We start from the raw sequence: 26424 nt of genomic DNA on the forward strand, positions 1-26424 counted from the left end.
GCGTCGAGATTTTGCTCCCCGAGGTACTGACTGGATAGACCTGCTTTCTGTTATTCTGATTGTTTAGCGGCCGGCCCCGGGGGTTGTAGGCCCATAAGTGTAATTGATTGAAATGTAAATAAAGGTTTAAAAAAAAAAAAAAAAAAAAAAAAAAAAATCGATGTACTCTTTGTACCTCTGACTCCAAATTCCATGAAATTAGTTCAGGTCAAGGCGCCTTTGCGAAGATCCAAAATATGGCTTAGGCCTTAAGGTGGTTTCCTTGCAATTTCTTAGCCGCAAGCAGAGCACTTCGACTATCAGCAGGAGTCTCTGCTTGATGCTGTTTTATAGAGCTATAGATTAGCCTCAGCGAGAGCTCATCGGCCTCCTCAATGGGAGTTGGCTGGCTCTTTTTAACAGGACCAAAATATTCGGAATATACCTGCTGCAAGGCCGAATAGTCCAACTTCAATGCTGCAGTCACCTGGGACCTGCCTACCTCTTTATTTAGAGGATCAAATCCTCTCTTGTTTTTCTTTGTTGCTTTAACTTGCTTAACTGTAGAGCTTGGCTCACTCAAAAGACTACTCTCGCTGGCCCCTGAGACAGATAAACAGAGGACATTTTCTGAGTCATTGGGACTAAGCCCCGGGGAATCTGAACCATCAGTAAACCAGAAAAATGCATCTCCCAGTCACAGGAGTTGTCCAGGCTCTTATCCAGGCCTGTGAAGTCAACCATGTGCTTACTGTTGCCCAGATCGTTATTACTAGACCAGCTGCATTACCCTCTAGATTGTCACCACAGATTTTTTTTTTCCCACGCTCTGACTCTTAGGGCAAGCACTAGAGGTGGTTACTGTCTCTTGTAATTGAGCCCCAAAGGGCTGACCATTCTGAGACTCTGGACCATCTGAACCCTGTGCACTCGTGGTCTCATGAACCACCTCATATGAACCAAATGCTCCGTCCTTGCCACTGACCTGCACCGTTTTCATTGCTTCCAGGCTGTTGTGTCCTGCAGCCCGCTAAGTACTCTGTAGGTAAGTTGCTGAATGCTGAGCCTGGGTCTCCACTCATACCTTCAACAGTGGACAGGCCGAGCCGGGCAGGCACAGCATGATCCTTTAAAATGACCTCAGGTTTAGTGTCCCCCGAGGTGCCGCCTACTATTTAGAGTGCAGCTGTGCAGACCAATTTACCAAAGGGGGGGGGGGGGCATGGAAAAGAACTTGGTGATTGACTGAAATTTGCAGCTGTGGCACTGCCCTCAAGCCCCTTGTGGCCCGCATGTTTGGGTATCCTGGTCAGAAAGTTTCTTTCCAACCAGGCAAGACAGACTCTCTGCACCTTTCCTAGGGTTGGGCTTCACCTTCTTCACAGCAGCTCCATTGCTAGTATTCTCCTGCCTGAACTTAGACTGCTCAGTGGTTCGGAATTCAGAGGTCGCGGTTTCAGCCCAATCGTTGGCTGCTCTAGCGCTCTTAGGTGCCATTGCCGCCACCAGAGCACACCTAGCATAATGTCCGGCGCTGAGAAGCTGCCTCCAACAAACCCCTCAACTCGTTGCTCCAACTGTTCCTGCCACCCGAAAAACTTTTGAGGCCACCAGCAGCACCGCCCGGACCTCAATCAGCAGGTAAGTATGACTTATACCTAGGCACTGGACCGGAGCAGTCCTGCATGCCGCTCCGCAACAAATAGCCCCTCCTCTCCACCTCCTTGAGAAACTGCAAACGCAAGAATCCGATAGAGAGCCGCTAGCAGCAGTACTACACAGTCCCCATCTTGCTTTTTGAGCAACAGGATATCATTAGAATGAAAGTTGGGAAAAATGTAGGAGTTTAAGTTCACAGACACATTTTCTACGTCCCCAACTGTACTTCACATGCACAACAAAGCTTAGAATTTGGTCTCTCCAATTTGATTGATAGGACTGATGCCAATTCATCAATTACTGCCTCAGATTGAGGAGGGTAAAAGCAGATATTTACAAATCTATCATCTGGGAAGAGATCAATGGCACCCATTCTGATAAGACTACAATATGGTTACAAAAACTGGAACAAATCCTAATAGTTTAGTTTATTTCTAAAAACAATGGCAAAACAACTTGCATAGATTTTAAAGCAAAAGAGCAAGTAAAAGTACCATGATCTTGTTAGAATTACAAAAGAAGACAACATTACAACCAAGTAGAAACTATTTTTGCTCCTTGTGAAATCTTGGGTGCCTCAGTGTTATCTCTATGTGCATCTAAAAACAGGTGCATGTACAAACTTTCTGATTTCACTTTCTATTGTTGCCAATATTCAAATACAAGACAGGTTGGCATTCCAACATCAGCACTGTTAACAAGCAATGCAGAAAGCATAAGTGTACACGTGAAATGCTGGGCTTTGTCTAGGGATGTGCAATAGTAATTTATGAACAATGTAAGTGTTTATATCCAAAAATAAATTCTAATTAGGTTGTTACTGTTTACGCTGGTTTTTGTATGGCAGGAGGATATCCACGGGTTTATGTAAAATCTGTCATCCTCCTTTAATCATTTACATAATACAAGCTTGTACCATAGGCAGCAGAGAACTTTGCATGAGCCTCAGATTTGCATTACACAAGGTGTTTGTTTTTTTTATAGTTTTTTTTTTAGCCACAGGGATATTAAGTGATTTGCCCAGAATCACATGATATTGAGCCAACAACTGGACTTGAACCTGGTTCCTCAGTTCCAACGACAGCAGCTCTGGCTGAAAGGACTCATCCCCTCCTCATTTAGCAGCACCATGCTAGCAAAGTTAACAGAATTGCTAAAATTAGACCCAACATCCTCGTCATTTCACGGTCTTGGTTCTCCAGGCACATTAATGCAGGCAATACACTTCCACTGTCTGGGAAGCTTTCCTCATCCCCCATCTTGTGCCATGCTACAACCAGGGACATCTAAAATAGATCCCACTTCACTTTTGTAATTAATACTATGAGACAAATGTTTAAGGGTAAACATCAAAAAACAACCACTCAAGCATTTGCACAGTCTCCTTTTCAATATCTTCATTATTTACACAGTGTATTCCCTACCGTATGATCAGGAGGTCACTAATGCCTATGAATCTGGCCTAAATCTCTTAAAACTTCCCTATATGTTGGGCTAGCCATTACTTCAAGCTTCCATACGCTAAGCTCAGTTTCGCTTTTCAGGGAATATAATGTTTACTTGACTCTAGTGCTTATCAATATCACCTAAAAGCACTGTTTCATGTGCAAATAACATGGTTTCATTTTATAGTTTAGCATCTTCAGATTTCATGCAATCTCAAAAAAGTCTTCTCTGAATGCAGAGGAAAATTGATCTTGCCTTTAAACGTCTAATAGTTTCCTGCCCTTTTCTGTCAAATAACCTTCTACTTACCTTCCATCCCCTGCATGCCTTCTCTCTGAGCATTGCTTACTCTAAGTCACATGCCTGTTTGCCTAAATCCTTATTAATGTATTTCTGCCAGTTAAAAGCCATACAATTATAACTTAACAGTAGCTAATCTCCTGTTGCTTATCTATTAAAACTGCCAACTGTGTGCATCAGTGCTTTAAACAGGAAAAAAATAAGTGCAGGTACTCATTAAAATGAGCTGGAGGTGTAGAGAGGGGGTGGGGCGGGGCTAAGGGCAAGACTTGATACCCAACAACTTCTATATTAGTTGCAACACATACTACAACACATGAGAAATGTGTTTATATAAACAAAGCAGGTTAACTCATTACACAAAATGAAAGAGAAATGTGATAATTTGTTACCATTTCCTTTTTTTGCAATAATTGCACCTTCTTAATGTCATACTGTTAATTGCTGTTAGGCACAATACTATATATTTTTGAGCACGCGACTGGGAAGAAACTGCAAATATCCCCACGTTGAACCAAAGCTCTTATGGCACCAAGCAAATGAGCAACTCATCATGACCCTCCCCAGAAGATATCTCTTGTCTCTTCCATCGATCTATCCATTCATCCTTTCATCCTACCATTTACTTGCTGATGTCCACCATATAACCTTTACATTCTATTGTCTATTCAGTCTTTCAATCATTCAGTTTTTCACCATTCCGTCTATCCAAACCTATCCATCTCCAAACCTATCCATTCATCCTCTCACACATCCATCTGTTTTACCTTCTTAACTCCATCCACTCTTTCACTCAATCCCTTTCACCCATCCATCATCCACCCTTTTATCAATCCTCCCTACCTTTCATTCATCCATCCAATCTTTCACTTATCCACCCATCTTCCGCCCTTTTATCCAATCATCCACCCTCTTTCACCCATGCTTGCTTTCACTCATCCATGCATTCATCCATCTATACATCCACCCTTGCTCACTCATCCATCCACTCACTCACCCACCAACCCTCCCTTTTACGTTATCTATGAATCTTTGTTGCCGAGCAGACATGTACAAACAAAGTGCCACACATTTTCTTTAAAATACCTCCTGAGAGTGTCTGGATTCTCTCTTTCTCTCACTTTTTTCTTACGAAAACAGGCAGACACACAAAAGACTATGGTATGATAAAAAGCCATCTTTTCTCTTAACCTACCATGGCTTTTTTAATTGTCACCAGGGCCGGACTGGCCATAGCCTGATAGTCACTGCCAGGGGACTGCCATGATTACTGTATTTGCAGAAGTGTACAATATAATGTGATTGACAGCACGGGACCTGAATGGACTCTGCTCTGTCAAACACAGCGTGATGGTGAGCAACTGGACATTATTCAAATGAGCCCTGCTGAATAGCTAAGCTGGGGCTCAGATCAGGGGCTGCAGAAGTAGCGCCTTGGCTGCCAGAGACACGTTTCACTCCTGCTCACCAGCACAGCCAATGAGCCTACCTTTTCATGAGTACCGGTACTCTCCACGGCAGTAGAGAAGTGCCGGTTTAAAGCACTGGTGTGCATGAATTGACATACCGTCCAGCCTAAAGATTATTCCCCATGCCGAATAGTTTAGTCTACCAAATAGAAAATGCTGTAAATGCATATAATGGTTTCCATCAAAACACAAGACTAATTTAAAAAACCTACAATAACCACAGTGAAAAAGGAGAAAAAAACCTAACCCTGGGTTTGGGAGCATTGCCTGGCATAAAGCGCGTTAATGACTCGACGGGTAGGAAGTGATACATAAAAACAACTTCAATACAATAAAAGATATAACCCTCTTTTCCTACTAATACCATAACACTGAGTGGTGGGGAATCGATTGTAGTTCATACAGGCTGGATAATACTTCCCCAATACTATGCGATAGTCTTACTCACATAGGACTAAATTGTTATGGGTCCAGCCCACCGCCCAGTTGTGTACCAGTTCACAGCATTAACCCCTTCATCACCAACTGAATAGGTAAGGAATAACTGAAGGAACAAGTCACATGCCGCTGCCAGTGGCGGGCTTTAATGTAGTTCACTACTACACATGCTGAAAAGCAGTACATTACAACTGCATGCTACACCCTGTAGGTAAATGCTCTGGCACCCCTGATAGGGGTATTAGGCCCAATTTAAATGTTGCTGTACATTACAATCTACGCGGGACAGAGTTTTTTCTCTTTTAAAGCAAGTGTCACACTGTGCTGTGCCTGCCTTCGGAAGATAGGGTTTGCGACTGGAACGGACCCTGCCTTGCTCGGATTGCCAAAGATGTGTGTTGCGCTTTAATGTTCCACGTTGGTTTGCGAAGTTGAGTAGGTTTCACTTTTTAATTGTGAATGAAAGCATACCATGCATTTTTGATAATGCCAGATTGGTAGAATGAGGGGTGGGCTGTCCAAGGTCGTTAAACCACAGGCAACAAGGCGGGGACAGCACAAAGAGACAGCAGAAGAAGCGCAATAACCTAGGGTGACCAGATTCTCAAAACAAAAAACGGGGACAGGTCATAGACATAAAAGTAGGACTACGGTTTGCAGTAACCATCGACATAAAAGTAGGACTGTTTGACAGCTGTCATAGACCTAGAAAAAGGACTACAATGACCGCGCCCTCCACAGACCGAGATGAAGCATTACAGACAACAAATCCGCTGTCTTTTATTGGCACCCCTCTCCTTTACACAGCAGCATTAGTACTTTTTATTACATTTACACTTTTAAGGACTATAGCATATATTTGCCAAAAATCAATGAAACATCACAGTCTAGCAAACGCCAGATTTACTAGGTTTATCAATGCTCGTTTCTATCGCTGCACGTCAGCACCACGTAAAGTACAACTCACCAATGTTGCTTAGTTGCTCATGACAGAAAAGCATGGGAGGTAAACTGCGGAATGCTCAATTGCCAAACGGCAGCCATGGACCAATGTAAAAAAAACACTTCTCTCCAGGTATTACTGCCTTAGGGTCTTAAGGATGGCAAAGGCTGGCCGACCACACAGTTCTCCTACATTTGCGTGGTCACTGCTGGGATGTCATGTTACCTTACTGGGGTATGTATAGTGCACTCTAGCCATTGGTATCATCTCATAGTGCAATAAGCTCAAGCAGCGCTGCTCGCCTCTTCCACAGGTGTTAATACTGCTCCTTTAAGTCCTTTCCAGCTAAACAGTTTGCAGTGATCTGAAAGGTCATTCAAAAGGTCAAGTCATAGCTTTGATATGGAGAACTCAGAGCATGCATCAATTGGTTATGACTAAAGCATGCAATGAGCAATGCATTAATCCTTGCACGGTATGCATAAGGGCTACTGAAAAGTTTGTATTGCTATGAATACAAGCTACAGGATGAAGAAACATTGTTTAATCCAAAGTAGAAACTTTGGCTGGCACGATGACGTAAGTGGTGCTGTGTGTAAAATATTTCTCTTCAAAGGATTTCCCTTCTTGCTACAGCGCTCACCTCAGTGACGACACATGCCGTAAACAGTGCAAAGAGAGCATGCGCGTGCATGCTCAACCGGAACAATGAAAAACAGGGACATTTCTGTGTTTAACCTGGACACTGTTTGAAAACAGGGACATTTGAGTCACTTGGAGAAAAGTGTCGGGACACTTCTCCAAAAACGGGGACTGTCCTGGGAAAACGGGAACGTCTGGTCACCCTAGCAATAACCAAAGGTGGGGTCGCTGAAGCTCGTGCCCTGGTGATGCCTAACCGCAAGGGAAGCAAGCTGTAGGTCAGCATGGGGTCAACAGAGAGCAGACAGCACTTGCAGACCAGGCACGAGGTCCGTCCACAGCACTTGGCAGCGAGGTGTATCCTAGTAAGCTGCAGGAGATGTGCTAGACCCTAGCTGGAAAGGGGAATTCTCTCAGGGCATGGTCACAAAATGCTATTATGGATACTGAACCTGAGCTACACACAATCTGGAGCAATGATGAGGTTCTGGATATCGAAACTTGAGCGGTGTGTTTTCTCAAGTCAATATGTGAATAAACAGATGCTGCGGCCTTTTTGCACCATCCGAGGCTTGTGTCATCTGTGAGAGCAGGGAAAGAAGGTAAGGTGCATGTATCGGCCTGGGAGCTCAAGGGCCCTCGCCCGTCTGGGAGGGATTAGGACAGAGTTCTTTCTCTTTTAAGCCAAGTGTCACACTGTGCTGTGTCTGCCTTCGAAAGATAGCGTTTGCGGCAGTAAACGCTGGAAAGGACCCTGCCTTACTCCAATCTAGGGAAGAACTTTTACTTACTCGGATTGCCAAAGATGTGGGTTGCGCTTTAGTGTTCCACGTTGGTTTGCTTACTCTAGGGGTTTCCCTTTTCAATCAGGAATAACAGCATACTACGAGTTTTGGATAATGTCAGATTGGTAGAACGAAAGCACGTCATACAGAGTACTGACAATCCTGACTTTAACTAATTGAAATTGTTCATTCAGTGTTGAATGCAAAATGTCGAAACATTAGCACGACATTTCATAGAAATTTACGGGCAGCTTTTAATCGATGCCAAAGTTATCTCTAACTGATATTGAAGGAAAACTCGGTAGTTTTGAGGGGTCGGTCTAATACACTGGTCTGACACCCAGATACAAAACAAATCACTTTTTTGAAATGGCGAGGTGTGGTTAATGTTGATTTGTGGGCTCTACGATGCTGTGGGAGTTTCATACGCAATTTATCACAAGATTATGTGAGTTTCTAAGGTCTCATCTTCTACGGATTAAATGTCCTACATTTTCCAAGAAGATATTTTACAGTGCGCAGTAAAAACCTCTGGAGTTCATGTGGTAAGAATTAATTTAATAAATCCATTGAAAGTAAAGAGACCGCCCTTCCCGCTCAGCGCTACTTACAAAGACCGTCCGTGAATTCAGCTTAATGTCTGTTATCCGGTATTACTCTTTAAACGGGATGACATGTGTCCGTAATATCAGTGCTTCCGGGTCGCATTAAAACCAATCGCGAGTCTGAACATATTTTGAGAGTCGCCTGGACCAGGGCGAGACTAGTATTTTGTAACATGACCTCGGATAGGAGATATGTCGATACCTCTTCCAATCCTAGTGCGTGACAAAGAATCCGAGCTCCTCATTGGCTGTGTTTCAAGCACATGCTTCCGTAGTGTATAAACACTTGAGCGGTCTGACTGTCTTATGTTACATGGCCCCACCGTCCCACACACTATTGGTTAACTATTGCTGAAATCGCAGTTGTATGTTTTTTTTGCGGTTACCTTTTAAGAGTGAGTCAGCGATCGAGCAGTAGTCTGAACCGACCCGTAACAGCTGCTTTATACTTGGGTAGGTAGGTCTTATAGCTGCCGCCCGTGATCGTGGATGGGAGGAGGGATTGTTGACAAGCTAGGAAGGAGCGTTGGCAGTACCATGGCAGTTTGAATCTGTGCTGTCATTGAGTTCCCGAGGCGATAGTGGCATAACGAACAAATTACGGATGGTTTGAGTCCATGCGCCCTCACCTCCCTCCCTCCCCCTGTCTGCTTTTGTAGGTCGAAGCCTACTGTTTGGTTTCCTAATTCTATTTGGGGGTTGGGGGCGGGGTTGCAGTTTTTATATAGCGCCAGCTCGACCCGAGCGCTTTACATGAGTATCCGTTACATTACACTTACATTACACAAGGACACATTCATTTTATGTAGGCACGAGCAGATGTTGAGACATCTTGGGAGCATTCGGAATTCTTCTTTGGGAATGTATTCCGCAGATTGATTACCATTGGCATTGTGGTTTTTAACTCACATTAGTTTGCTTTCTGTTTTTTGCTAGCTTTATTTCTTTTAGGCTGTCCAGCTCGAGTTCGTCCTTTCCCTTGCCCAAATTGTATTCGTCAGATTTCTGTAAACAGTCCTATAAGTGTTTTTCTTATCTTGTCACATTTGCTGTCCAGTCTAAGATTGAGGTCATATGTCACACTATGTATTCCAGGGAGCTTAGTATTTACTTTTCTTTCTCAGTCTTCAAAGTGAGAGGATTTATGTGGCTATCATGCTGGTTTCCTGGGAGTGAGTACTTGAGGAAAAGGATGCAAGAATTATTTTTAGGTCTCGGCTAGGCAGCGCATGCTCTGTCTCTTCGATACATATGTACACTCTGTGGGCTTACAGCCGGCCCATAGCCTTTGATTTGCTGCTTCAAGTTTAAAGGCTTGCTTCCATGTGGTTGATCTTTCTTATATGTCCATCCTTCTTGTGTGTTGCTCCGTCTCATGGAGCATGGCACTATTACTTGTAACCTTTCACTTGTGTGCATTTAGGCTTGTTTCTGCACACTGTTGTTTTCTTTTGTTTCGGCATGTGTTTCGGAAAAAGTACTGTTTTCTACTGTTGTTGTGTTGTTGCGAGATGTCTCAGGCGGCATGGAAACCTCTCCGTTTGCACAGCTGCTCCCCCTGCATTTTGATTGCAAGCGCTCAAACGATTGAAAACAGGCCTGTACATCTTGTTCTTTTCTAATTTTTAGGTAGAGCCTAGGCAGCTTATGCACTGTCTCTTTTTATCCTGCTGTATTCAGTCTTTGGGCTTACAGCCGGTCCATTGCCTTTTTACTCGTCCCTTTGATTGTCGTTCAAAATAGCTTGCTTGCTAGTGGTTAATCCTTCCTCTTTGTCCCTCTTTTTTGTGTTTGGTTTCCTCCCAAAGAGCACCTCCCAATTACTGTTAACATTACTCTTCTGTGTTCATTTGAGGGACTATTTTATTTCTTTGATTCCTGCTCGTGTCACGGTTTGCCTGTCTTTGGTGGTTCAGCTTTGTCACCCGTCACTTAATCTCCCCATCCCGTTGAAATACTGAGATGAATTGTCAGACACTATTTTAGAAACCGCCTCTTTAATTTTCTCTGACTTCAAAATGCGACGATTTACCCAAACCCCTCCCACTCTGATGTTTGTTGCTTTAGTAAGCTTCAGTCACCGGACCTTCAACAACCAAACCTTGCAGTACAGTTAATGGAAAGTCTTGGGCAACATCTGTTGCATTTTCTCTGATGCTTGTTTATAAAATATGAACTCAATAGACCCAAAGGTGTTGGAGTGCCTTACACGAGCACTAGTTACATTACACAATGTCAGATTCATTTTTGGGGGCATTTTTATAGAGGACAAACTCGATTGACCCAAAGGTATTGAAGGGCTTTACAAAAACACCTGTTATATTTTACTAGGTTAGGCAAATTTTTTAGTTTTTAGGTGCGCAGAGTTTAAGTGATGCTGACACGGTCGCTTCGTATTCATTAATTCCCCTCTACCTGAAAAATGGGAGCATCATTCGTCATTCCCATGTTGCTGCATGTCCGACCGCTGCCTATTCCTGTCATCCTCCTCCTCTCAAATCTCTAATTTCAAACCACATTCATGGCAGCTCCCCAGGGACTGTGAGGCATTTTTTATTATATAATGTGAACTCGAGCGTCTCAAAGGTATTGGAGGTCTTTACATGACTGCTAGTTACGTTACACAAAGTCAGATTAATTTTTGGGGTCATTTTTATAGATCCCAAACTCAACTTACCTGAAGTTTTGGAGCGCTTTACAAAAGCACTAGTTACATCACACACACTAGTTACATTACACAAGGTTAGGTTCATTTTTTTGTTTTTAGGTGTCCAGTGATTAAGTGATGCCTACGCCGTCCATGTTTATTCATTATTTTTGCTCTACCTGACAAATGGGAGCATTGTGTTGTTGCTATGTCTAGTGCGCTGATAGCCAGGTGGCTATGACAGAGGACACAGCCAGGGGCTTGCTGGTAAAAGGATAGTGCAAGCAGTGGTTTGAATGGAAATCTCTGCAAAAGGGTACCTGGTGAATAGAGGCCTGGGGTAAGAGGGATGTGACATCTCCACCATTAGAAAGTACTCACTGATTTTTTTCTTTCTTTTTCATAACCTGTTTAATACTCTAGTGATGCAGTCACACACATAATGTTATAGTGCTGTTAACTTGCATCAAGGTACTTGTCTTTCTGTTGTGGGTTAATAAGCCTTGGAATGGGTCCACAGATGTTTACTGAGACGACCCAGTGTGTAGTAATTGTATAGCTCTTCAATACCTGGCGGCACAGCAACCAGGATAATGTGCTGCATGGCTAAACACGTATAAGGTCCCAAAGACAAGACCCATTGGCTATGCCAATGCTTGTTTTTTTAATTACTTACCTAGCACGCCGACCGAAGGTCATCCGTCTTCTTTCCTCACTGGCGCTCGGGGTGTATGACTGCTTAGTTCACATTCCTCAAGCAGCCTGTAAATCTGCTAAGTTTTTATTTTTACTGGTGTTTGCGTCTTTATGTGTTTCTATTAGATTTTAAACGTTATATGGCCCTCTGAGGTGCCAGTAAACTAGCTCAGCCAACCGACCTGAGTGTGCAAGGAGTTTGTTTTTCATTGATGGTGCACATAATCTACGCTGTGGGGACCTTGATTTCTCCATATGTACACACTCTGTAGTCTTAGTAGTGAACTGAAGGGAAATTCCACTCTCTCTGCAATGCCCCTGTAGTAACTCTTGGCAAACAGGTGTGCATGACGACTGCAGGCCAGGACGCCTACACATAACTTGTCAGTCACCATGCTTCTATTGGCCGTTGTAGGCCCATTCACTTTTCTATGATGCTGTTGTGTAGCTAGCCGCATTTTATTTTCTCATCTAAGGGAGAAGATAAGCTCCAGAGTGCTTTCCTAATTTACTGCATCTCCTGGTATTTTGTGGCATTGTGGGGGCGAAGTACGGAGCAACTCCCAGGGTTTGAGTGTCTCCATAGGCGGTCAGTTATCTAGCATCGCCTCATTTACAGCCCTCGCATATCTGATAAAAGAATTAAACATCTTTACATTTTGCCTCTGTGTGAACACTTATTAGCACAGAGTACCTTCCTTTTTTGTGGAATTTTACACATTCTGTTGATATTGTTCATAAGGTAGACTTATTTAATGATGAACCACTTAAATAACCAAACCTGTATGGCTCATGTTTATTATTGACAATATTGTTAATCCAAATACACTTTATTCTATGATTACATCTATTCTTTTCCTTAAACCTCATTGTCTTGCAGAAATATTGTTGCAATAACCACTTTTTAGCCATTAAAACACCAGGGACCTCATTCACAAAGTTTGCCAAACAGGATATGCCCGAGCATGTGAGATCAGTTGTGCAGTGGAGATGATGCACTTGAGATCATCTTTGCCATTCCCTGTTGCATCTAATACCTCCAAGATATCACAGGCATCTCCTGTTTTTCTCTGTATCCATTCACAGTGAATACAATACTTAGTAAACAAATTGTGCAAAAGGCCATTCAGAGAAAGAGGTCACATGACTTCAGAGAGAGCTTAGTGTTTACTTTTCTTTCTCTGAGAGTAGTTATGTTGTAATCCTGCTGGGTACCCATGTGCAAGGAACGGCTGTAGAATGCTATGTTTTCTAGCACACAACACAACTTAAATATCTTTAAATGAACTACAAATATTTCAGAATATATCCTCATTAGGAAAGCACAAATGAAGCACAGTTTTTTTTGTAATTCTGAAGTGTAGTGCAAACACATTTTAATACTACCAAAACAAATCAATATATATGATGATGTAATTTTCACACATTTTCATTTGTGTGATGTATAGTTTTATTAGTAATACTGTTGGTTTGTGCAAACGTAATGACCATTTCAATTGAAAATGTGTTGTCTGAAATGGCAGTGCGCTACCACACCATTCATACCGCACTCTACGCAACTCCACTCTACGACACTCTATGCTTGTCCACTCTACAACACTCTACTCTATTACACACAACAGCGCTCTACTCCCCTCTATGCTACACCACTCCACGACGCTCCATGCCATTCTACATTACTCCATTCCACTCTAGTCTTCTCTGTACCACTCCTCTGCGTTACTTCACTGTATGCCAGTTCCCTCTCTTCACTCCACTAAATGCCACACCACTCTGTGATACTCCACTCTACACCACCACTCTTTACACCACTTTGTCATTCCAGGATACTCTTGGCCACTGCACTCTAGGCTACTCTACTCTGCACCAATCTACTTTACTCCACTCTACGTCAATCTGACACTCTACTCCATTCCACTCTACGACACTATGCCACTCCATGCCACGCCACGCCACTTAACTCTGTGACATTCCATGATACTGTATGCCACTCAACGTCATTCCACTCTACTCTACAACACTATCCTACTCCTCTCTGTTGCACTTTACTTCACTCTGTCACTCCATGCTATGCCACTCTGCTCTGACACTAAAGGAGAGACATTTTACTCCACTCTACGCTGCACCACTCAATTCTATGGCACACCACTCTACTCTAGTTCGCTCTATGACACGCTACTCCACTATGAACCACTGCACTCTACACCACTCTATACCACTTTACGACACTCTAAGCCACTCTACACCACTACACTATACTCTATGCTCTGTGACACTCTAGGCCATTCCACTTTATGACACTCCACTCTGCACCACTCCACTTTATTACATTCCATGGTATGCCACTTCATGCTTCACTCTGATTCTTAACTCCAGTCTACTCCATGCTATGCCTCTCTGTGCCCTTCTGCTCTATAACACTCTATTCCACTCCATGCCCCTTCACTCTACGATACTCCACTTCAAGCCAGAATGCTGCATGCCCCTCCCCTTTACAACACAACACTCTACGCCACTCCGCCCTATGACACTCCACTCTACGCCACTCCATTTGACACCACTCCACTCTACAGCTCCCCACTCCATGGTTCTCCAGTCTATGACACTGTATTCCATTCTACTCTGTCACTCCACTCTGCTCCATTCTATGCCACTTCACTCTAGGCCAGTCTTCTTTGGATTACGCCACTCCACTGTACAATCCTCCGCGTCACTTTACTCCACTCTATGACATTCTACTCTGACACTCCGCTCAACAACACTCTACGACACGCTATGCCATTTCACCATTCTACTCTACTCCACTTTACTGCACTCTACTCTACACCCCTCCATTCTATGTAATTTTACACCACTCTTCACCACTCCACTCTATGCCACTCCACTTCACAACTCTCCACTCTAGGACACTCCATGCCACTTTACAACACTCCATTCTTCATCACTCTCCTCTACGCCACAAACTTTGGGCCATGCTGAACAGAAGCCACACTGATGTGCAGTATGACTAAAACATATTGGCAAAGCCACTAGCTCTTGCATAGGGGAGACCTATTGGCCTTGCCAATGCTTTTTTTGTAGCACACAACATTTAAATGTCTGTTAATGAACTGTGCAGATATTTCAGAATTAGAAAAGCCCAAATGGAGCACATTTTAGGGTTAATATGAAACGTGGTGAAAAGAAATATTTTAAACAATCAGGACTAATCAATACACTAGGTGATGACATTTCCACACATTATCATTTGTGCGGTGTATACTTTTACCTGTAAAACTGTATGTCTGTTCCAATGTAATGGTGATTCCAATTGCAGATTTGTTGCCTGTTAAGGATGTGTGCTACCACACCATGACCGGTGATATTTTAAAACTTTGTGGCCTTCCTCCAAGCCTTTAAGGCTTTCGGCCTTCCCAGGTACGTATACCAAAATAAATTTTGTTGGATTTCCAACATTTCATATAAAAAATATCACAAGGTTAAGACCATTAGCACTAGCGGTGGGTTGGCCCAAAAGGACGCCACTCACTCTCTTCAGGAGACGGTTCAAAGATTAAATCAAGGACAAACTTGCCCTGAGGAGCAAGAACATGCTTATCACTGGAACTTATCAAACTGGACTTGCAGATCAACTATCTGTGTTAATAAAACAAAATGCTGCAATGATTAGTGCCTACCAGCCTGTGTTTTTAAAGAATGTTCCTTCTGAGGAGTAGGAGTACCCACAGATGATGCATAAATGAAACAAAGGCCCATTGGCTCCATGGCATGGTCTTTGTATGCCAAAGAGGTTACTAGCCTAGGCAACATTTTAGAGACCCCTTATTAAATTTTTCTTGGGGCCCATCATTCTGAGTTAGTCCAATGTCTAAGGCAGATCCTGCCTAATTCAATAAATTATTTCCTTATTAAGAAATATACTTTGCACGATATAAGTAGGCAGAACAATTGGTGCCCAGCGAGTGAATGCAAAGGCAGCCTGTAAATCAAAAGATGCCCACATTTCACTGGGGGGATTTTATGCCTTGCGAACATCATCTTCTCCATGTAATGAAAACGTTTTTAGGTCTCGCCTAGGCAGCGCGCATGCGCTGCCCTTGGAGGGCCTTTAAACATCGGTCTTCACTTTTCAAGCACTGCGCTCGTACTTGTGGCGGCATCCACCTTGCGGGAGCGAGCAGTGGCGTGCCACAAGCACGAGTGCAGTGCTTGAAAAGTGAAGACTGATTGTTAGGTCTCGCCTACGCATCGCGCATGCGCGAGTACTAACTTTCGCGGCGGCGGGCCGCACTTGTCTTGTTAATTAAATGATTTTGTTCATTTTATTTTTTACAAAGGCCGATATCAGATACTTCGTTTTTGAGGATCCTGTTTTTGCGAATCGTGCCATTCTGAGGATTCTATCTATCGTCTACAGGCGTCCTTAGCGCGATCGCCATGCCCGAGTACTCGTTAACTCTAAATTTCACGGCCGCGGGCCACGCTTGTCTTGTTAATTACATTATTTTGTTCATTCCAGCTGAACGGATGGTTTAAAGGGACCCCCTTGTGTGATCTTGTGCCCACCGTGCACACTACTGGGTTGGGAGGGCACAAGCGCCCCCATGCAGCGCCTACAACTGGGTTACACTGTAACATAACGCAACGTGTATATTTGTACATTCACGTTTGAGCCCTAGGGTTTCCTGGTACTTGTTTACTGATGTTTATTTTTAACTCCAGGAGACTCGCACTTTCGACGCCAAGAACATAAAAGGCCTGCCCGTATTCCAGTCAGCCGTCAAGCACAGATCTTTAATCCGCTGAACCCGCAGTTTAGTTTTGGGGTACTCTGGTTGTGCTGGGAAACCCTCTCCCGCCTCCTGGAGCCCCTGAATGAATGGGTGGGTTGTTGAACGCGGCCGGATAGATGGCCTCAAGGTTGAACTGATGTGTGACTCCCACCCGTATTTTATATTTGGGGTAGATTATGAAGCAGTCGGACCAGTGTCTTCCCCTGTGTTGATGCTCAGCGGCACCCCACTACGCCGACTCCCGGATCGCGCAGCTCCCCGAGGTCCCATCCCGCCACAGTGGACCGTGGAGGAAACAAGCCCCGCTGACAGCCCGCCATCGTTCAATCCACCTAATTCCCATCATTCGCAGCGCTGTCGATGACATAAACGGCCGGGCTCGGTTCTGCTCCAGTGACACCAGCGGCCTAGCGGGAGCGGGAATTTTTCTTTTTTTGTTACATCCGAATCAATTGACCGAGTCTGAACTCAGCCAACTGGGAGACGAGAACAAATCAGGCGGACCAGGCTCTTCCAGCAGCAGGGCTGCGCTAACTCACCGCCGGCTGCGCTCACTTACCATGTAGAGACTGCTCCTGACACCCGGCACCACCTACTCCTGACACTCACCCTGCACCGTCTGCTCCTGACTTCCTGCATCGACTGCTCCTGACACCCTTCACCCAGCGGTTGGATTCAAGCTTGCTATTGCTTTACCAGATAATCTCTGAGTGACTAACTGAAAACCACTATAGGTACATCTAAATCAAGTCTAGAATAAAGTAAGTTCTACTGAACTTGAAGTTGGGTTAGCAAAGGGATCAGCACACCCCTTTTCCCCAACTCAAGAGAGTCAGTAGCTCCCACTAGATTAGGTAGGTGCAACATCTCACTACACTAGTATGTCTTCAAGACCTGAAGCCAGTGGCTCCTTGTCATCCAAGTATGACCATCTCACATTCGTGGAATTGAGAAACATGTGTACAGCTAGGAAGTTGAAGACAGGGAGGAGTGCAAGCACTCAACGCCTCTTGGAAGCTCTGCTGTTAGATGATCTCAGAAAGACCCCAGGGTCTGATGAGGCAGACAGGTTGGGTGGGGTAGCAGAAGAGGAAAGGGCAAGAGGTGACAACACCTATGACCAGGACTGTGAAGTTGACCAGGAGGATCAAGATGATTCTAACCTAGAAAATCCAATCCATCCTGAAGGTGAGAGAGAAGGTCTTAGTGGCCCTCTCCACACCCCAGCTTGAAGGGTTGGTGGTGTGCCAAGAAGATCAAGATCTCCTTCTCTGGAGTCTAATCATTCTGGTACATCTGTAGGGACCTCTGTCTCTCATAGGACCATTATCCCTCACCAGAGGGAGTCCTTTTATGAGAGAAAGTGCAGACTGCTTAAGTTTGAGAAAGCTAATTTTAGGATCAAGGGAGAGCAGCTGGCATTAGATAAGGAATCCCTGGAGCTCCAGAGAGCTTCACACAGATGGGGGCTAGAGCCCCCTGGTGGCAGCAACAGTGTCCCTAGAGGTAGAGATCATACTCATGACAATAGGAACCTGAACAAGATTGTCCCTCCCTACCAGAGTGGGGATGACATCCACGAATGGATAACTGCACTGGAAAGGGCCTGTAAAGTACAGAGGGTCCCTCAGGAGCAGTGGGCAGCAATCTTGTGGCTCTCCTTTGCAGACAAAGGTAGAGACAAGCTCCTCACTATTGAAAAGGATGCTGACAATTACAAAGTCTTGAAGAGTGCACTGATAGATGGGTTTGGCCTAACCACTGAATGGTACAGGTTGAAGTTCAGAGACACCCAAAAGGCACAGACTCAAGACTGGGTGGACTTTGTAGATTGTGCTACTAAGGTTCTGGAGGGCTAGTTACTTGGCAGTAAAGTGTGTGATTTTAAAGGATTGTACAATTTGATTATGAGGGAGCAGATCCTTAATAATTGTCAAAATCAGCTGTTGCATTGGTACCTGGTGGACTCTGATCTTTGGAGTGCTTGGGAGGAAGATGTGGGCGCATTGGAGGAGGAGGATTGGACTGAGGCCTTAGGAGCCCCGCGGGGGGGGGAGGGAGGGGGGACGGAGACACGGTAATAGCGATGCGCCTTCGGTTGGTGCAGTTCAAGTACCTACATAGGGTCTACTTCACCAGAGTGCGTCTGTGGAAGGCAGGGCTGATCGCCTCCTCCATGTGCCTTCGCTGTAATCTGGAGGAGGGCACATTTATTCATACGGTCTGGAGCTGTCTGTCTCTGATTCGCTTTTGGAGTGGGGTATATTCCTGCCTCTCAGAAGTTCTGGGATGGGAACTCCCCTGCACGCCGCAGTTGGCCCTATTGCATGTCATGGAGGAGGTGGGGGGTAACATCTATAAACGACACCTCTTACAACTGGGCTTTACACTGGCGATAAGGGATATTGCCAGGGCTTGGAAGCCACCTATGGCCCCATCGGTGGCCGCATGGAAGAACGGGCTGGACTTTTGCATGGGGCTAGAACAACCCATTTTCATTGCTAGGGGGTGCCCGCGCAAACACTATAAAATATGGAAGCGTGGGCAGATTATCGGGCTCTGTTGTTGGACCCGCCACCGGTAGTTGAGGAATGCTTGCCGGAATAATTTACAAGCACCTTCTTGGACAATGGGGGCAGGCTGTGGAAAGGATCGAAGGGACTAGCATCTCCTATTGTGATATTAAGTGGTGGACAGGTTTATGTGGAATTGGCGCGATCTGGGTGGGGGGAGTTGGGATTTTTTACTATGTGTTTGGTTATCACATGCAAAAGTCAGTCATTATCACTGAATGGTTGAATTGTGCAGTTGTCTCTGGGGTGCAGAGCCCTGCATTATATGTGCAACTTGACAAATAAAATTTGTTTAAAAAAACAAACTGAACAGGCCCTGGATTCTGGAAGAATGGACCAGGTGCATCCCAAGAAAAGGAGCAGCAGGTGCAAGGCAGCGTCTCTCCCCCCCCCTGACTCAGGAAGCAGATCAGTCTCTCTCTAGGGAGATGATCTGAGGCCTGAAGAAGGAAATGTCCGAGATGAGCTTGAACCTGACCAGGTTGAGGTCTTGGGGACAGGGGGCCCTTCCAGGGCAGATCTGAGCCAGGAGTAGCTGAGCTGCCCTTTTCTTGAACCCCTCAGAAAGCAACGTGCTGATGAGGCAGCTGGGAATGCTAATGGAACCCATAAGATATATTGGGACGATGGACTCCTATATTCAGAGAGTAGAGACCCCAAGCCTGGTGCCTCCAGGAGGTTGGTTATACCTCTGAAGTTCAGGGGTTCCTATTAACACTAGCCCATGATATTCCCTTAGCAGGACACCTAGTCCAAAACAAGACTTGAGACAGAATCGTCCCTCACTTTCATTGGCCACACATATCTGAAGACACCAAGGAGTTTTGTCGCTCCTGTGTCACCTGTCAAGCCAGTGGTAAGGCAGGTGGTACAACAAAGGCCCCCCTGATACCACTGCCTGTGGTGGGGGTTCCCTTTGAGAGGGTTGGGATTGACATAGTTGGTCCCATGGATCCTCAGACCGCATCTGGGCACAGGTGGTGGTGGACCATGACACTAGGTACCCAGAAGCCATTCCCCGTAGGACCACTACAGCTCCTGTGGTGACAAGGGCCCTACTTGGAATCTTTTCCAGAGTGGGTTTCCCTAAGGAGGTAGTATCAGACAGAGATACACTTTATGTCCAGTTACTGCCATGTGGAAGCAGTGTGGAGTAAATTACACATTTACCACCCCATATCACCCACAATGCAATGGGTTAGTTGAAAGGTTCAATAAAACCCTAAAGGGCATGATTAAAGGTCTCCCAGAAAAACGTAGGTGCAGATGGGACATACTTTTGCCCTGCCTTCTCTTTGCCTACAGAGAGGTTCCACAGAAGGGGGTTGGGTACAGCCCACTTGAGCTTCTGTTTGGACGTCCAGTTAGGGGTCCATTATGTCTAATAAAGGAGGGAAGGGAGTTGCCTCTCAAACCCCCTAAACCGGTTATTGTGGACTATGTACTTGGTCTCCGCTCCAGGATGGCAACTGTTGCCTGCGGTGGTTTTTCTAAACAATCTGCTAGTGATTATACCATCCTTGATCTCCAACTTAAGATCTAAGAATTCAATGGAGTCATCACTGGTAAAGTGCAAATTAAAAGTATTTTTGTTTTGCGGGGGAGGGGGGAGGGGAGGGTGTTGGGTTAGTGTGTTATGTTCAGTAAGAAACTGTATGTCCCCAGTGGGGAGGTGTTTACAAGATATGACATACTAATATAATATCTGTTAGAATTAAAGGCACGGCTACTTCAGTATACAGCGATGCCCGGCCTCCGGGATGTGGGATAAGCTGACAGAATGACGTGATGGTTTGTGGTAATACAGCCGGCCTCAGGGTTGTAGGCGCACACTTATGTATGTCACCATGTGTCATCAGATATTAAATAAATATAAAAAAAAAAAAAAGTATTTTGGTTGAGGACACTGACAAAATCCTGCGCCTGGTTTACAGTACCCCCCCAGATGCAAAATATGTTGTTAATGTACCTGACCCAGAGGTCGACGTGGTCAGCATATTGCGTGGTGTTATAGACGACCTGCTTCTCCCACCAGCAGAGGTCCAATCCTGCAAAACTGAGGGCAAAGCAGGTTCCCATCGCCGTTCCCTGTGTTTGTCTGTACATGATGTTATCAAACAAGAAGAAATTGTTTTTCAGGCATAAATGGATTATCTCTAAAATCATTTCCGTGTGGAAGAGGAAAGACACAGATCTGTTTTCCATGAAGAACCTGCAAGCCTCAATGCCTAAATCTTGTGGGATGCAAGAGTATAAACTACTTACATCCATACTCATTAGCAGATAGTTTTTCTCCCAGGTGATTTTGTTAATGATTCTCAAAAAATCACCCGTATCTTTAACAAATGACGGTAACGCTTGGACTAGTGGCTGTAAGAAGTAGTCCACGTATTTAGACGTGTTCTCAAGTGCACTATCTCTTGACGACACATTGGGTCTACCTGGTGGAATAGTGGCATTTTTGTGAATTTTAGGGAGAAGATACAGTACTAGGATTTTGGGGTCTTTACATGTTAAAAATGAAAATTTGTCTTGATTCAAAAACCCTCTCTCTCTCCACTCTCCCAATTTATTCCAAACATCTTTGTTAGCTGCATCATATTCACTTTTAGAAGAAATGCAATATCTGTCTTTATCAGATAGTAGTTTTTTGTTGCACACACGGGGCGATTAGCCATAACATTGTGAGATTCTTGGCAATGTTCCCCATTTGCACTATTACATTATGCGTCAAGGGGGCTTCTTTTCTTATGGTTTAAGGGTTGTTGAGTCCAGCAGGACACTGCGCACGCAATTTTTCCGTTTAAGCATTACACTTAGGCGAGGCATATGTGAAAAGCCACTGACATTGAAATTTATATCTGTTACTATTAGAGACACAAAAGTATTCTTTGCTTCATTGTTAGACCCTCCTCGTTCCTGCTCTCTAGGGCCCTTATCTACTCCCCCGTCTAGTAGGTGTGAGCATGTCTCTCAGCGCCGGGACGCCCCATTGCTGGGGTAGCTGTTGCGCTTCACCAAACCTAGAAATAGAAATAGAAATAATTTTGCCTTGCATTCCCATGAATTGTCAATGTACACAGGATAACTTTATTGATTGAGATGACGAACACACAATATGTTTTTTATGTCTATTGCACGAAACAAGCACTTGCTTCTTTAAAAGAAATCAATGATGCACTAAGCCTTGCCCGTGAGAAAGGAGTGACGCAACTCCGAAACGTGTCAGGATCTAGTGTTGCATTAAACACGCTTGGAATTGTGGCCACGGCTCCAGTGTTTTCTTAGTCACTCACATGTGATTCATTGGATTTGTGTGGAGATGTATATCTCCATATACATTTGAATGTTGTTCACTTGACATCTGGGAAAGTCTTGCTGTTAGAGTTGCATAAATAAAACCCCACGGCTCATTCTTTGATGTGTTTCATTTTATAAATGTGAAATCCCTTTACAAGTGGTGTTTTGTTGTTTTCATTGCTCTGTCGTGTTTGAGCCTCCGTGTGGGAGGGCGGTATTTTCTATTATATGTGAGTGGGAAGCAATACAAACAGATCAGCGGGGATCCTAGTAAGACCAAGAGATTTTCCCATCTTCTGTTCTGAAAGCACACTAAGGGTTACCTCCAGTGTAAAAATGACACCAATGAGTACCATTGAGTTGGGTAACAATAATCATCTGTTATTTCAGCGCCAAGATGCCTCTGGGTGAACGTACTCTTTACAAATACACATGTTATGTTATGTTTCTCTACCAGCGTGATAGTTAAAGGATCTTGCGGGTTGTAATCAAGATCGAGCTCAGCATAAAGGGTGGTGAAATGTTCTGCCAATTCCCCTTCAGAGATATGGCATTAAGTGTGGGCATAAACCCTAGATTCCCTGTGTGTGACTAAGTGCCAACATAGTCTATTATCCTTCACTCTTGCAGCTTCCAGCATATCCTCCCAAATCCCAGCTTGCCACCTAGACTTGAATTTAATAACCGCAGCATATGTCTTCCTCGCAGAAGATATGTCGAGCCCTATATTACTTTTAACACCTGTCAGTAAACTAGATTTTGCCACTCGGCAGTGGCGATCAAACCATTCATGTAGTTTAGGAATTTTCCTGCTGGGTTTGACCTCTTTTTCGAAATAGATTTTCAGACTCTGAGACAGATCTTTAATAACGGCCAGAATCTCGGTGGGGGGGGGGGTGCTCTACTAAGGGCTTTGCTAGATCTTAATAGATATCTTTCTGGATGTGTTCCACATTTCAAATGTCCTCCTGTCTCAGCTTGCACCTGTTGTTGCTTAATGCAATTTGGATAGAAGGCTCTGCCACTGGGCGAGAGAGGTCTCTTAAGTGGGACCCTGCCAAAGTAAGTAATAGGGGAAAATTATCGCTTTCCTGATGACGACTAACCGCCATTTCTGCCATCTCATTCCAAGCCCTAACATCTAATGAAACATCATCTATATGGGTCCTGTAGTCCTCTCTCTTAAAAGTTGGATTAGCTCCCAAATACATGCTGTTAGACCATAAGCCGTAACTAAGTCTACTATCTGTAAAGCAGCAGAACTCGACCTCCCTTGCTTCTTGAGGACAGAATAGGCTGGTATCCCCCAGCATTCGTCGTCTTCTTTCAACAACTCCAGTAAAGGGGGCTAAGGCTCAGATAAAGTATTGAAGTCTTTTGAAAATATAGATAGCAGTTTTAAGGTTTGGAAGGTTTTATTGAAGGGGGGATCTAGTGTAAACATTGACCAGGAGATAAGGGGTCCCTATTTTTTATGTCAGTTTGAGCACATAGAGATTGGTGCAGTAGGTGTCAATTATGTTTATTGAGCACTCAAGAGATGTTTTGACCCATATGATAAAACCTCTTGAGGGCCGACCAGCTATCAATGGCATAGCTTTAGTTCAAAAAGATGTATAACCCTGCCTGTGAACCAAATCTAACGCCCAGCTCTCTTGGAAAACACAAATCTGGAAATTATCAATAAAATCTCACCACTCTGGGTCCGGTACCTTGGATCTAATGCCTGATATAGTCCAACAGATCATATGCACACTTGAGAGAGTTTGTTCCTTAGGGAAATTAGAGCTTTGGGTGGATATTAAGCCCGGCTGGTGGTTTTCTTGCACCTTGGGAATGACAGGAGTCGCTATAGAGAATTAACCCTCTCATAAGGGATAGTGTCCTCACTGGGTCTAGGAACAGTAGGCAGGCCAGGGTCGGCAATTGATATGGGCCTGGCGGCTAGTTGCAGAGGAACAGAACTGTCTAGTCGGTCAATCTGTCAGACCACTATCTTTAACAGAGCAGTGCTAGGCAGAAGACAAGAGCTGGGGACCACGCCTGGTCTGGGATGTGTACAAGGTAAACTTCCTCTCCCTTCAGACTTGTCCCCAGGAGGCCTCAGATTAAATCGAATTTCACACCCTGGGGGGAGAGTACACAAATCAAGTGAAATCAAACCTTCTACCAAGTCCTGTGATACAAACTTGATCTCAATAACATCCCACTGCCCCTCCTTTGAAGGAAAGGACCCTGCATGTACAATATCAGAATAGACAATCAAGTAACACTTTCTTATGTCTCTTATCCAATGTAGTGTCTTATTTTTTAATGATGTGATGTGCTCTCGGGCTTCTGTCTTTAATATAGTAACTTTTGTCATGTAGATGTTATGGCCTTACTTGGAATGCAAGGTGCTGGGAGATCTCTTTTTGGGGGAGCTTCTTGCATCCACTAATTAATCACAACCTGTTCCCACAGCTCTGCGGTTCTTTGTGGGAGACATGGGTTGTGGGAGCGATTTGTAATAGTAGAAGGTCCGGTAAAACTCCAGATGTATGCTTAGAAGGGTGCTGAAACTGAAATAGTAAAAAGAACACTTGATGAACAGAATGCAGAAAAAGGTCATACATTCACCCCAGTACAGAGATCTAGGCCTAAATCCATCGTTTGTTTGCTCACCATGCCATTTCAGTTTGGACCCAGCCACATGCAAATCAGTCTTGACCCTGCGCCCAATGGGAACAGTCCAGTCCGAAATGCCAGACCAGGTCCTCCCTGGACTGGAAACAAGCATCCTAGGACCGGTTTCTGCCCTCATCAGCCAGGTTAGCTTGACTCCAGTGGCATGGAGAGCACGGGACCCACGTTTGGGCATACCCGTCCTACTCGGGGTGACAAATGCAAAAAGAACAATTGATGGACAGAATGCAGAACAATGTCATACATTCACCCCAGTGCAGAGATCTGGGCCTAAATCCATCGTTTTTTTTGCTCAAGCTGGGTTGGCGTAGTGGGCAAAAGAACGATGGATTTAACCCAGATCTTTTGACTGGGGGAGAATGTTTGCATTGTCAGCATTCCGTCCATCATTTGTTTGCTGTAACAGAAAACGGAAATAGTGGCATGGCAAGTAAGGAACGAGGGAAGGCTGAGGTTACAGCAGCAGTTATTGGCCTACCGAAAACAGAGGTCCGCTGATCAGCAAAGTTCCCGGGACGCATAGTAGTGCAATCTGGCTCCTCTGGGCCATTGAGCAGACCAGAAGAAGAATGATTTTTTCCCCCCTAGTATTTTGGCAAGCGTATTCTTTACATCGAAAATCATGGTTTTCAGATAGTTGACATCATCCTGAGGCAAGGGCTCATCCCTGCTTTCTTGCCAGGCCTCGTCTCGCTGCTGTTGGTGCCGTGGGCTGGTCAGCACCTACACCAATGTCAGCCCCCTTGCTGCTTTTCAAGAGAGCCATTGCCGAAGTAGGGCACTGGTGGACAGAGGTCCCTGCAGCACCCGACAAGACCAAGGGACTTTACCGGGATCGCAGCTGCTCATGTCACTCAGAGACCTGCTGCTCACTAGCACTGTTGGCGTGGTGGGAATGGGATTAACATTCTCTGAAATCCTTCCAGTATTGGGGTCTTAGCAGCTCCACTCATTTCATGGTCATACTTCCTCTGCTGTGAGGTTTCCAACCATGCTCTGTCCAGGGTTGGGTTTTAGAGTAATTTTGTAGCAGTGCAAGGTTGTATTTCATAAAATGCAAGACCAAACAATCACTTTGTTTGTCCTTACTACGTGTCATGTTAGTGTTTCTCTCTTCTAATGACATGCTAAAAACCTTTTCGAATGGTCCCTTCAAACAGGTTAAATTATTCTCATAAGCCTTAACACTATCTACAGTTCTTTGTGGCACAATATAATACCAGGCTGTGTCCATTTCTCTTCTTTGTGAGGGTACATTTATGGTTTTTATTAAAGGCACTCTAGAAAATATTACGTCCTAGTTAGACTAGAAATATTCAAAGGTGTCTCGTCTATATACAAGTGTAAGCAATATACTACATGAGATTACTTAAGACAACAGCATGTGGTAATATGTGCCTTCTTCTGTTGCTGATGCCAGTAAATGAGCACGGACATGGCATGTGTGTATTCCTGTTATAATCT

At 44.5% G+C, this 26424-nt stretch overlaps 1 protein-coding gene and 1 long non-coding RNA gene across 3 annotated transcripts in view; one reads left to right on the forward strand and one right to left on the reverse strand.

The window, feature by feature from the left end:
* Positions 1-8374, reverse strand: part of GTF2H1 (general transcription factor IIH subunit 1) — a 412621-nt gene extending 404247 nt beyond the window's left edge. For both annotated transcript variants that reach the window (XM_085648057.1, XM_085648058.1), the window contains exon 1: positions 8273-8374. The gene's annotated coding sequence lies outside the window, so the exon portion shown is untranslated. The remainder of the gene's footprint in view (positions 1-8272) is intronic.
* LOC146857517 (uncharacterized) overlaps positions 1-26424 on the forward strand; it is a 318469-nt gene that overhangs the window by 4388 nt on the left and 287657 nt on the right. The gene's annotated exons all lie outside the window — the stretch shown is intronic.

Source organism: Triturus cristatus, chromosome 3_2 (assembly GCF_964204655.1).
Source record: "Triturus cristatus chromosome 3_2, aTriCri1.1, whole genome shotgun sequence".
Classification (NCBI taxonomy): domain Eukaryota; kingdom Metazoa; phylum Chordata; class Amphibia; order Caudata; family Salamandridae; genus Triturus; species Triturus cristatus.